The sequence below is a fragment of the Epinephelus lanceolatus genome, chromosome 5 (assembly GCF_041903045.1).
Source record: "Epinephelus lanceolatus isolate andai-2023 chromosome 5, ASM4190304v1, whole genome shotgun sequence".
NCBI classification, from domain to species: Eukaryota; Metazoa; Chordata; class Actinopteri; order Perciformes; family Serranidae; genus Epinephelus; species Epinephelus lanceolatus.
In genome coordinates this window covers 10,160,479-10,172,707 of record NC_135738.1, presented here as the reverse complement: position 1 = coordinate 10,172,707, position 12,229 = coordinate 10,160,479, and the positions used below count along the sequence as shown (strand labels likewise).

The 12,229-nt window shown below is 41.3% G+C and overlaps 1 long non-coding RNA gene across 1 annotated transcript in view; it reads left to right on the top strand.

Annotated features, from left to right (window-relative positions):
- Window positions 1–11,634, top strand: part of LOC117261850 (uncharacterized) — a 54,720-nt gene extending 43,086 nt beyond the window's left edge. The window contains exon 5 of the long non-coding RNA XR_013491585.1: window positions 8,426–11,634. This is a non-coding gene — a long non-coding RNA (uncharacterized LOC117261850). The remainder of the gene's footprint in view (window positions 1–8,425) is intronic.
- The last annotated feature ends 595 nt before the right edge of the window (window positions 11,635–12,229 follow it).

Here is a 12,229-nt window from a genome sequence, read left to right as displayed (position 1 = left end):
AAGGGGCCCCACAGGCAGGCCAGAGCAGAGCTGGGCATGCAGACGTGTCAGGACTAAAGACTTCTCCTAATAGACGGGGGCCCTACAGGTCATCATCAGCCACATGGCAATGCACGTTTCACCAGCTTCCATTAGTGTGGAGTCACAAAGACTGAGCCTCTGGATCTTTACATGAGCAAAAAAAAAAAATACAATATTCAATGTATTTTTATTAGATGTGTTTAGCCATAGTGCATTGTGGGAAAATATCCCAAATCATTCAGCCAGAACAGCTGGAGTTTGTTGCTTTTGGCAGGAAAGCATCGCCTCCTAATAGACTTCATGGTAGTTTTAGTGCTTATGTGTCCTTGAATTTGATTAATGTGAAATATCAATTTGATCATAACCTTCTACAGGCTATTAACCTTATAACCCTAAAGTAGGACCGGCGCTGCTGCAGCAGCCATAGGCTGTATGCCGCTTCCACTGTACAAATTTGATCAAGACATAGATTTGTTTTTCTGCCTGTGGTTATAGCATGGAGAGCCATTCAAGCATGTGCAAAGATCTACTGATATAAGAAAATAATGGATAAAATGAAGGCAAAGAACACCTGAAAACGCATTTTTGCACCTATACCACTTATCAAAGACAAAAGATTCATTCTATATTTAAACATCTAATAATTAATATGGTAAGTGCTCTTGCTTTAATCATCAGTTTAAGCTATTAATGTAGTACAAGGCATCAGTGTTTTTTGTCTTTACAGTCTAATATAGGCTTCACTATCATGCACACTAAGTAGCACAATGATGGAAACTGTTAAAAGGCATCTGTATTTTGATATGCAATCGTAACAGACACCTGCCAAGCCTTCATAAACAAGTAGTTTTCCCTGTAGACCTTTCTATAGGCCTGCGCCCTGCTGTGCATCCTGCAGCCGTAGCGTGTATGTGTGCACACACGTGCGTGCAAGTGTGTGTATGTTTCTCTATGTACATGTGACTGTATACTGTGTGTGAGAGATGAGAAGCAGCTGGCAAGGTTTGGACTGAGTGGTCTGGGCGACCCCTGCTGCGTGCCCTGTCATTACAATGATTGGGGTCGTTTTTTACCTCTAAAGATGGGGCCAAGGGGCTGCACTGGGATCAGCTAACTCTGCCTAAGCCAGCCCTCTTCACCTGGCATGTTTATGGCTGTGCTGGGGGCTGGAGGGGTGGATGGGAGGGGGGTAAGTCACAGGGGCCGGTTCATCTCACAGCCTGACAGGCAGACACACATTATGCACATAGGCGCGAGTATATACACACTCTGTCACACATGTACATATGTAGATCACACAAACACAAAGCATACAGTATGCGTGTACTGATGCATGCCTGTAGCTTCACACACCCATAGACACACTGTCTACAATTAGACACCTTCATACACACCCTTCTTCTTCCCCTCTTCTCACACACACTCGCACAAGGTTTGCTAGCTCAATCGGCCTCATGCAGAGGTGACGGGGAGGTTAGCCTGTCTGACTTTGAGCAGAATCCCCCTGTGGCTTGCCCCAGCCATCCCCCCTGGCATGTGTAACAGGACCTGCCCATGCAGCCTCTCCTCTTCCCCCCGCTCCTGTCCTTCCCCCCTCCTCCCGCTGCCTCCCCCCCGGCCCTGGTATAAATAGATGGGTCATGCCTGCTGTGCTACCCAGAGGGGGCTGTGGGGGGGCACAGAAGCCATGCTTCCCTTTATAAATGCTCCACCGTGTCTATCTGGATTCCTCCTGTCTGCGCCCAGACACCACTTCACTTGTACCAGGGGCGCACATATAGATGTATACAGACGAGGGAGAAGTACATGCACACAGGAGTCTAGTTATTCCTGACCACATCCCCGATGGAAGGGAAGCCACACATGTATAAACACAAGGACTAATGAGCGCAAATACTGTACACAGACATATTTGCAACTCAAGCATGAGCACTCATATAATCTTGTGGTGCCAAAAGGCATCCAGGCTGAGGAGGGTAGAACTGAGGAAGAGTTTGAAGAAGAGTGCAGTTAAGTGCTTAAAAGATGAAGAGTGAGCTACAGTGAGGAGACGTTTTATCATTTTATTGTCACAAATTATTGTTTAGTTTATAAGATGTCAAAAAAATATGAAAAAAGTGCTCATCAAATTTTCCCAGAATTCAAAGTGACATCTTCAGTTTGCTTCTTTTGTCCAAGCAACTGTCCAAAATCCAAAAACACTTCATTTACTATCATAAATGAAAAAGAAAAGCTGCCAATTCTTGCATTAAAGATTTGACAGTTTTGCTTGAATAAGTGCTGAAAATGATGAACCGATTATAAAAAATATGTAAAATATTTTTTTGTTGTTTCTGATTGACTAAGCAATGTATCGACTAGTCGTTGTAGCTCTATTTAATTCAAGCTGCCTTACAATACCTTGAGGAATATAAACATGTTTCTATAATAATAATAAATAAAGCTGCTAGCAGCGTTGGGCGGGACCTCGGAGTATTGTTGTTTCAGCCTCCACCTCAAGTAGGCAGTGCGAATTATTCATAAGAGTCGAAATGTCGATAAAACAAGCAATGTCACGAGAACGCAAGGTCATATTTGGCAATAGAGGGACTTTATATTACAGTACGTTACAATATGTATTTAATTTTCAACTGATGTATTAACTAAAATGTTGGGTTCAGAGAAATGATATTGATGAAAATAAATGGAAATACTTTTAAGGTCAGTTTTAAAGTAATTTAACCCTTCTTGGCCTTTTGAAGAGCTTGGGTGCACAACAAACGAATACGCTCATTTTCAAGCTCATTTTTAAAAAGTAAAGGGTTCTTATGAAGGTGGTGTGAGCTTATATTTTGAAAGTTGTAGACATAAGCCATGTGACCTAATGAAACTTTGACATGTGTGATGATCAAACGACACATCCATATTCATTTGAAATCATGTGACCTAGTGAAAGCTTGATTGATGTGTACTGGCTGCTGTGAGGATATAAGTAACAGCAGGCAGACACAAATATATACTAGTTCATTTCAGTGGAGAAACTGAGCAGGACTACATGTATTTGATCGTGTACTGCTGCAGCACAGTTTTAGCTACAGATTTGATTCAAATTCTAAATGAGGCGAAAGAGTTTGACCTGGAAATCTTGTATTTACATGTTTTTGCTATCAGGCATTTATTTAGGAAGTTGTAGGAATGAACCACATGAGCTGGTCAGTTTGATCAATGCTGCTGTAATCTGTCCATTAAAGATTGTTACCACACACACACACACACACACACACACACACAGGCTTATGTCTGTCAGAGTGAAGCCATTGTTATGCTGATTAATGACTGCATGCAGTTGAGAGAGAGACAAGATGACAGCCAAAGCACTTTAAAATGGGATTAAAATCTCTCAAACTCCTCCCTTGAATTCCCAAATCGTGGGTCCAATCGTCAATCTGATCATACCAGCAGAGAGATACACTCGTCCCGAACGCAGACATATAGTTTTTATGTTTGTGGAGTCAAAAATGCGATCTTAGTTACAAGTTAAAGATGTGTTGGCCCTCATCTTTTCTTTCCAAGATTGTCATGAGGTTTTGTGTCACGTCACCTTGAGCGCTTATAAAATCCAAACCATTCAAGTAATGACAGAGTGGTTCAGAAGTTATGTTCAGCATGGGTTGAGCTGTCATGTGTGCGAGTTTGAAGCCGATACGATAAACGGTGTAGGAGGAAATACTTTTTGAGAAAGAGAATTTTTGAAAAACGACATGATACTTTGAAAGGGCAAATAGCTCACTTCCTGATGGATTTAGGTCAGGGGTGTCAGTGCATGATTTGTAGGTCTGGATGAGACAAACAGGCCAGTTTTGGTTTGATCTTTCTACGACATTCCTATGGGCTGCAGCGGCCATTTTAGTGTGCCTAGGTGGCGCTAGAGAGCCCATTTTGGCACTTAAGGGTTGTCATTGAAGTGGCTGCTTCAACATTCCAAAGTTCCTAGGCCACTTAGTTTGTGAGGTGTCTCGGTTTTGACTTGAAATTACTACGATCCAAACCAGCATGAACCTCACGTTGTCTTTATGCACAACGTTATCCACAATCTCGTTTTGTCATGCCCACTTATCTGCCTTACAGCACCATACCTGGTGAAAATAACTTGTGCCTGTATTCTAACAAATAAATAACTATAAACTAGGGCTGCCAAGGAGTTAAAAAATGAATCTAATTAATTACATGCTCTTTTATTGATTAATCTACATTAATTGCATTCATCAGCTTTTGCTGTTAAAGTATTTTAAAAATGTCAATTCAAATGAATTTTGGTAGATGTGTCGTAGTAAAGCTGCTGGATTTTAGACACAATTGCCCCCCAGTCCTCTACCACCGAAACTAGTCTGCCATCTATTGCAGTCCATTTTGTAAGGGAGTTAGTGAGTCTGTCACAGGTAGACTTGCTCAGTTTGCATCTGAACGCCTGGTCTAGTGTGGCTTGACGAGGCTGGCTGCTAGCGCTAGCATCAGAGGCTGCGCTAGCTCGGACCTCTGGGTTCACTGCTAAATGTTTTGCGTTGCGGTGATATTTCGGGCTTGAAGTACTCTGATAGTACGAAAATTACTTACTGTAGAAATTGCAGAGAGCGGTGCTCCTATCAACAGTTCCATCTGGCTGTTTTTTAAATGTTAATGTTGCATTCGCGAGACCAAGCAGCGTCGTCTTGTCTGCCTCCATCATGTGACAAAGCCACTGTGGCCTTCAATGACGCATCAGGTCAAAGGGCACCATGGAAAGCGATTAATCGGCGTAAATTTTTGAATGCGTTATTTTTTCTGTAATTGATTAATCAAAATTGGCGCGTTATTTTGACAGCCCTAATATAAACATACCCTCAGTATAGCCTGCTGCTATACACTATTTAAAATATACAGAAAATGTTGTGTAAACTTAAATAATAGCGACATATATGATGTGTCATATCAACACAGAAATTTTTGCCAAATATAAATATGTGCTTAAGGGGCTCTTACAGTCACGATACTGGAATTTCTAACTTCCATACAATACCTTGAAAAGTGTTGATGTCCGATACCATGTGGGAAAAAAATTGACATTAAGGGCGGAATTTTTTTTTTTTTTTTTTTTTTATAAAAAATAAATATAATATGACAACAATGACTCATCTTTTCCTGGTTAGTAGCAGAGGACACTACAATGACTGCAGTAAATATCAACAATGATATAGAGCAAGAAAGAGCAGGTTGTACTAGTGTATCAATACTGTGGATAACAAGTTTTAAAACCGCTTTAAATATTCAGAATCAAGCATCTATAAATTGATATTTATGAGTACACTGCTACAGGCCCATTTCTGTTAAACTAAAAGGTACTGAGATTTGACACAACGCTCAATTTAGGAGTCTTCCACTTGACTAGAAGGCACAAAACGTAAATAGTGGAGCCATTGTGGCCAGAACTTTCTTAAAAAATGTGATGTACTGATCTGTTTTGTGGTTAAATAAAGATTAAATTAAAAAAATGTTAAATGTGTAAAAGTCCACAACACTAAAACACAGGTCAAGAATAAAGAACATGGACGAGTTGGGCTGCATACACCAAACAAATTACTGAGCCATATTGTCTTTAATAAAATCCTGGTGAATGAGTAGAAATTGATAGAAAATGATAAAGATTGTGAACACATATTGTGTAAATGTCCGGCTAATTTTTCCGAATTACCCGCCGCACTGACTGACCACAAACCACCAGATCAGTTTACAAGGTTACAGCACTCTATCTTACTATCGCTGCAGTGAAAGTCAGCTTCAGTATTGATTGATGGGCACTGTAGCACTTAGACTGAAGTGTGATTGAATTAAAGTGGCTTTTTAAGCAGTGTGTGCCGTCGCTGTGTGAAAACGCTGTGTGAAAATGTGATGAGGTAAATGAATATCATGTTTTGCTTTTTTTCCCCCTCCAAAGGCTATTTTTCCATGTTTGTGTGAACGTGTGTATTCGAAACTGCGTCCTCGTGTGTGTATTTGTTTATGCATTCATGTGTGCATGTCCCGCAGCGCGAGGAGAGGACGTGTTGTCGTGACATTATGAGACGATGAGGTGTGGAAAGCAGGACTTTGCACCCCAGCCCTTCTAAACAGCTAATGGAGGTGCAAGGCCGAAGCAGAGTATCAGTTACAGATGCTGTGCTTTCAAGTGAAGGAGTGCTTGCTGAGTTTGCACACTTTTAAGAAGGCTGAATTTTCAGGTGGACGAGCTCTTAGTAAAGGAGGTGTTTTTAGATTGTATTACGTAACTGTGTAAAGAGCCTTAAACAAGTGTGCACAAGGCTACATGTCTCTGGGTGTACGCCTGCTTGCGTTGCATATTGGTCCTCCGCGGTACGTGTGTATGTGTGTGTGTGGGTGTGAGTGTGAATATTATCCTGTCACTGGATGATGGCAACTGGCTTCACTTGAAAGCAATAGCTTTCCTGGACATGCACTCTGTTGGTCAGGACCCCAGAGCCATCTACTATATTAGATTGAAGTATGTCCAGTCAGCAGACTGACAGGACACCGTGCCCTGACCTTACCTTATGAAGTCTGGCTCCCACACCGCTGAGCGTTTCGCAGGGCTTCACAATGAGAATAGACTGTGGTATGAATGGAGATATGAGCTACGATTAGCAGACAGTTTTCTACATGTAGTTACTTTTCAAGCATTTAAAATCAGGAGTGAAGCTGAAACACTGCTGATTTGAATATGATGAAGTTCTTTAATGTGCAGCTTCATCTGTGATTGAAGTTTTCTGTAAAACAGTAATCAGATGCTTCCATTCTTTTAGCCTCACAATGCAAACAGTAAATTAGTTTCTTTGTTTTCTTACTGAACATAATTAGCTTGAGCTTAAATCCATAATAAGCTAATTAAAGGGACAGTTCACCTCAAAACCAATAATATGTATTTTCCCCTTTACCTGTAGTGGTATTAATCAGTCGTAATTGTTTTGATGTGAGTTGCCAGGTGTTGGAGATATCAGCTGTAGAGATGTCTGCCTTCTCTTAAATATAATGGAACTAAATGGCACTCGGCTTGTGGTGCTCAAAGCAACAAAAAAATACATTTGAAAAACTCAACAGCAATGTCTCTTTCCAGGAATTCATGACCCGGTTATTCAAGATAATCCACATCATTGTTGTGAGCAGTTTCATGTAGGAGCTATTTTCTGTCTACCGAACTACACCCACCAACCAGCCTCTCGTATATGAGTAGATGCACGCTTCCCTCTGCATGGTGATGCAGTGCAGTGGGTAGGTGTAGTTTTATAGCAGTGGTTCGCTGGTTAGCTTTTATTATGAAGTGCCATTTTCTGCTGTAGAGTGGGTGATTAACTGCCAGGTACATGAGAGAGACGGCAAATTAGCTCAACAACATGGCCAATTCAAGTGTGATGCTGAATATATTCAACTGTGTGGATGCTGAACTAATGACTAAGGAGAAATCTTTACCCTGTGGCTGGACCAGTTGGGAACCACTGTTGAAACTGCTCACAACAAGGTCTGTGGATTATCTGGAGTAACTGGGTCATCATTTCGTAAAGAGATATCACTGTTGAGTTTTTTAAATGTATTTTCTGGCACTTTGAGCACCACAAGCTGAGTGCCATCTAGCTTTATTACATTGAAGAGAAGGCAGACACCTCTATGGCCGATATCTCCAACACTTGGCAACTCACACCAAAACAATCCAGACTTACTAATAGAACTACGGTTAAGACAAACTATATGTATGTTTCATTTTTGGGTGAACTGTCCCTTTAAGTCCCTCTGTCGTTAGTGTATGTGTGTACATGCACATGTGTAGGTGCCATATTGTATCCTTCCCTCTGTCTGCAAAGTGTCTGTGTGCTCCTCGTGTGTGTCTGTTACCCTTTAAGGGTGTGTGCTTGCGCATACTTACACTCCACTCATCCAGAGCTATGGTGTAAGTATGGCAGTGTTGAATAATGCAAAGAGCCTCAGACTCACCACTGAGCAGACACCATGGGGCCTCTCAGCTCAAGACATATCGTTCTGTATTATGCTGTGCTGTACACTTGTGCCTTCACAGACAGAATAATATTACCGTGGAGGTACATGCCAGCAAAGATTACCCCGATATGACTCTGTTACAGCAGATTGTGTGACAGTTAAACATGCAGGATGTTGTGGTTTCCCTCACAGAGCTATGAGCCATACAAAATTCCATACGAGCATGTTGTAAATACACATAACCGCATACACAAATTGTGAGCAAACTCAGACAATATGTTTTCACCCGAGAATCTTAAACACTCTTGTAAATGCTGTCAGCCGCTGGGATGTTTGCGATTGATCCTACAGAAGGCAAATGTAAAAGTCACTGTGTTGAAGTATTTCTCCATTTCCTTTGTTGCAGAAGTAGCAGATTTTCGCTCGGGGATTTTCAGATGAAGGCTACCTGACATGTTGCTGAAATCGCTACAGAGCCAGGTGAGAAACATTAAAAACAGCAGCAGCTGCGGCCCTCTGCTGCGCACATGTGGGCCAGGATATGAGCTAGCATGAGCTCGCCCACTGTCAACACTGGTCACTATTGTTAACACTCTCCTCTCTGAAGCACAAAATCAGTACTGAGGAAAGAAAGGGAAGGCATGGTGGAATCAGTATTTACAGTTTATTGCAATGTATTCTATGTTGGGAGCTGTCATGCTTAACTTTAGGACAGTGGTTCCCAATCGTTTTGATGTGTGACTCTTTAAAGGTCCAGTGTGTTGGATTTAGGGGGACATATTGGCAGAAATAAAATATAATAAGTGTGTTTTCTTTATTGTATAATCACTGGAAAAAAAGAATTGTTGTGTTTTTGTTACCTTAGAAGAAGCCATTTATTTCTACATAGGGAGCAGGTCCCCGACTACGGAGATCAGCGTGTTGCACTGCCATGTTTCTACAGTGGCCAAGAACAGACAAACACTGGCTCTAGATAAGGCCATTCCCATTTCTGAGTTCGCAGCCCCTCTGCAATGACAGCAACGGAAAAAAACACTTTTGGAGACGCAGATGGTGAGGTGGTGAATTGACGCCAGATTGTAGAAATTAAATGTGCGAGGAATTGTATAATAATGTCTCTCACACGTTTAAATTCGCCTCATATCACACGGTACTTTTAGATCCGCTTTATCATAAACATTTAATCCACCCACTTTATTTTTGCTCATGCTCATGAGCCATACTTTTTCCATAAGCACCTCTCAGCTCAATATTTCATCAGCTCGGTCTCACCATCACATTCCCAAATCCAGAGCGCAGAGGAGAGGGGTAGACTGTGTGCTGCTGACGGCCGTGGTCAGCTGTGGAGCGCACATCAAATAGCATTAGATAATTGCAAAACAGAGCGTCAACAGTTTTCAATAATATCTTCCAATACTGTTAGCACATGTCACCAAGTACGACTTTAGTTTTCATATAGTGTTTGTATGTAAAAAATCACTGAGGTGAACATGACTATGCACTTGGGACGTCACAGTGTTGCCATACACACTCCCTCTCCAGTCACCTTACATACATCTTCACCACCTGCACGTATAGATTATGTAAATTAGTAAAGTCTAGAAATATCGCCAGTGATGGCTCTCACACAATTATTATAACAAACTTAAATAGATAGATAAATAATAATATCCCAGGGTCGGGGATACACTGACTGTCACAATCATTTTGGCACGGTGTGAAACAATCAGTCTAAATGCTGTACACATATAAACACTGCACTGACACTCAGTTGTTGCCATGATTCACCCGTAAAGACACTCATCAGCAGGCTCATTTCTATGCATCAGCATTCACGAGGGGCTTTGCATACATCATTTATAGTTGAATGTGGGCGTTTAGAGGGCATAATATAAAGCTGATCCATGTGCAGACAATTCCAAGTTGATTTGGGATTTAGAAAAGGAAATTGCGCACTGTCAGGCGTGGGCAGAAATATTTTTTGCTGCACGCCATTTCCTGCTGTTGTCCACACATACACTTTTAGTATGGATCCTATGAACAAGACCTCAGGTCGGTTTGTTTAGGAGAGGAAGAGACCTCTGTGGAAAATTCAGCTCCCGGTAAAAACCTTCTAAAGAGTGAATGCTTAAGGAATTATAACCAGGAGAAGTTATCGGCAGTCCTCACCGCTAACTGCCTCTAAATCCCCTTAAATCTTACACACTGTTCCTTTAAAGCATTTTCTACTTGCAACCTCATTGGCATTTTGTTGCAACAAGTTGCAAGCAGTTCAACCAAAGAGGGATTTTCATTCACATATTGTAATATAAAGGCTTGTAGAGGAAAACTTTCATACGGTTCACAATAAAAAAGCAAAGATTAAAGATAATGTAGGGTAGAAAAATATAGTTTTTGTCTTTCTAATCATCACTTGACCTCTTGAGACAGTATTTTTTGAATGTAACATTGTGTGTAATAGTTTGAGGTTAAACTATCATCCATTATTTTGAGTGTACAGTACCCCTTAAGTTATTTGCTGGTCACATTTGAATATGGAAAAACCTTGGCCATAAAATTTGTTTGGGACATATGCACCTTGTTGGATCATTTGAATTCCCCCCTGAGCTGGAGCCATGAACCGGGTGACCAGGTTGTCACGTTGTGTTCTGAACACACACAGACTCTGGTCACACCGGTGAGGCATCCCAGAGGAGAGTGGCATGTGTGTTTGTGTTTCAGTGAATCATAACTGCTGTTTTGCATTCATCGAGGTGTGTCAAAGCGGATTACCTGCATGAACGGGGACCTGAAATGACTTTGTTTTTAAAGACTGTCCTTTGGGGTGAGGTAGTAGGTTGTATAGTTTTAGGGTCATACCCTTCCTGTCAGATAACTATACAACTTACTGTCTTTCCTGAAGTGGCTGTAATGTCATCAGATGCCAATGTTGGAGCTTTTGGATCTGGATCGACACTGGAGTGTGCATGTTTACCTACTGACAGCTAAGAACTCATTTGCAGCGTTGTAGGTCATTTAGGGTTGTTGCTGTAGGTAGTTTTCTGTCTCGTGATTTTCATGGTTTCATTTTTTTGGTAAATAAAATATTTTCTTTAACCATTTTCAGTGTTTTTTGTGTTACAAATTTCTCTAGAAATAAAATGTGTTAGTCTTTAAAATGTGATAAGATGTTTTTATGTACTCAGTGTCTTTTCGTCACGCTACTTTAATGCTCTTCAGCACACCAGTGCTCGCCAACCTGTACGACCCTTCTGATGTTCGAACGGGGTGAGGTAGTAGGTTGTGTGGTTTCAGGGTAGTGATTTTGCCCAATCAGGAGATAACTATACAACCTACTGCCTTCCCTGAAGGGCAGCAATACATCACCATGCAGGCAACAGGGAGCGTCTCTCTCACAGCATCAGAAAAACTCCCAAAATCAACAAACCAAACCAGTTGAACCGTCTGGCCCTGAGTCACCAATCCGCTTCTCACCTGGAACGTAGGCGTCCACGGCCAATCATAACAGCAGAGGACCAGCAGGTACAGTCTGTTCACTGTGGGATTTGTCTTTGATTTGGTTTTGTTTGTTTTTCTTCTGCTTCAAACATCAATAAAAAAGTAGATGATGAATCAGTTTGTCTTGGGCATTTATTTGTGTTCTCCTACTTGTTCTCACATCTTGTAAAGGTCAATTTAAATGTTGGTGACTTTGAAGCTATTTGTAGTTGAATGACTGCGTGGTGCCAAATGGTTTCAAAGCACTGTCATTCTGTCATGATGAAGTATACATGTAATATATTGTAGTAGTTTTCGCTCTTTTCTGGTGGAAGCCACATCTTAAATGGACCTTTTACCACAAAATCAAAAATACATATTTTTCCTCCTACCTGTTGTGCTTTTTATTAGTCTAGTGTTGGAGATATCGGCCGTAGAGATGTCTGCCTTCTCTCAAATATAATGTAACTAGATGACACTCAGCTCGTGGTGCTCAAAATGTATTTGAAAAACTCAACAGCAATGTCTCTCTCCAGAGGTTAGGACTCTGTTAATCATGATAACTCACAGACCTTGTTGTGAACAGATTTCTTCATCTAGCACCACTGAGCTAGCGAATGTTACAGCTCAGCTGAGGAAGACGTTTACATCTTGCACTGTCGTGAGCAGGAGCCTCTCGTCCATGAGTAGATGCACACTTCCTCCTGCGAGGTGATGGGTTGGTGCAGTCCAG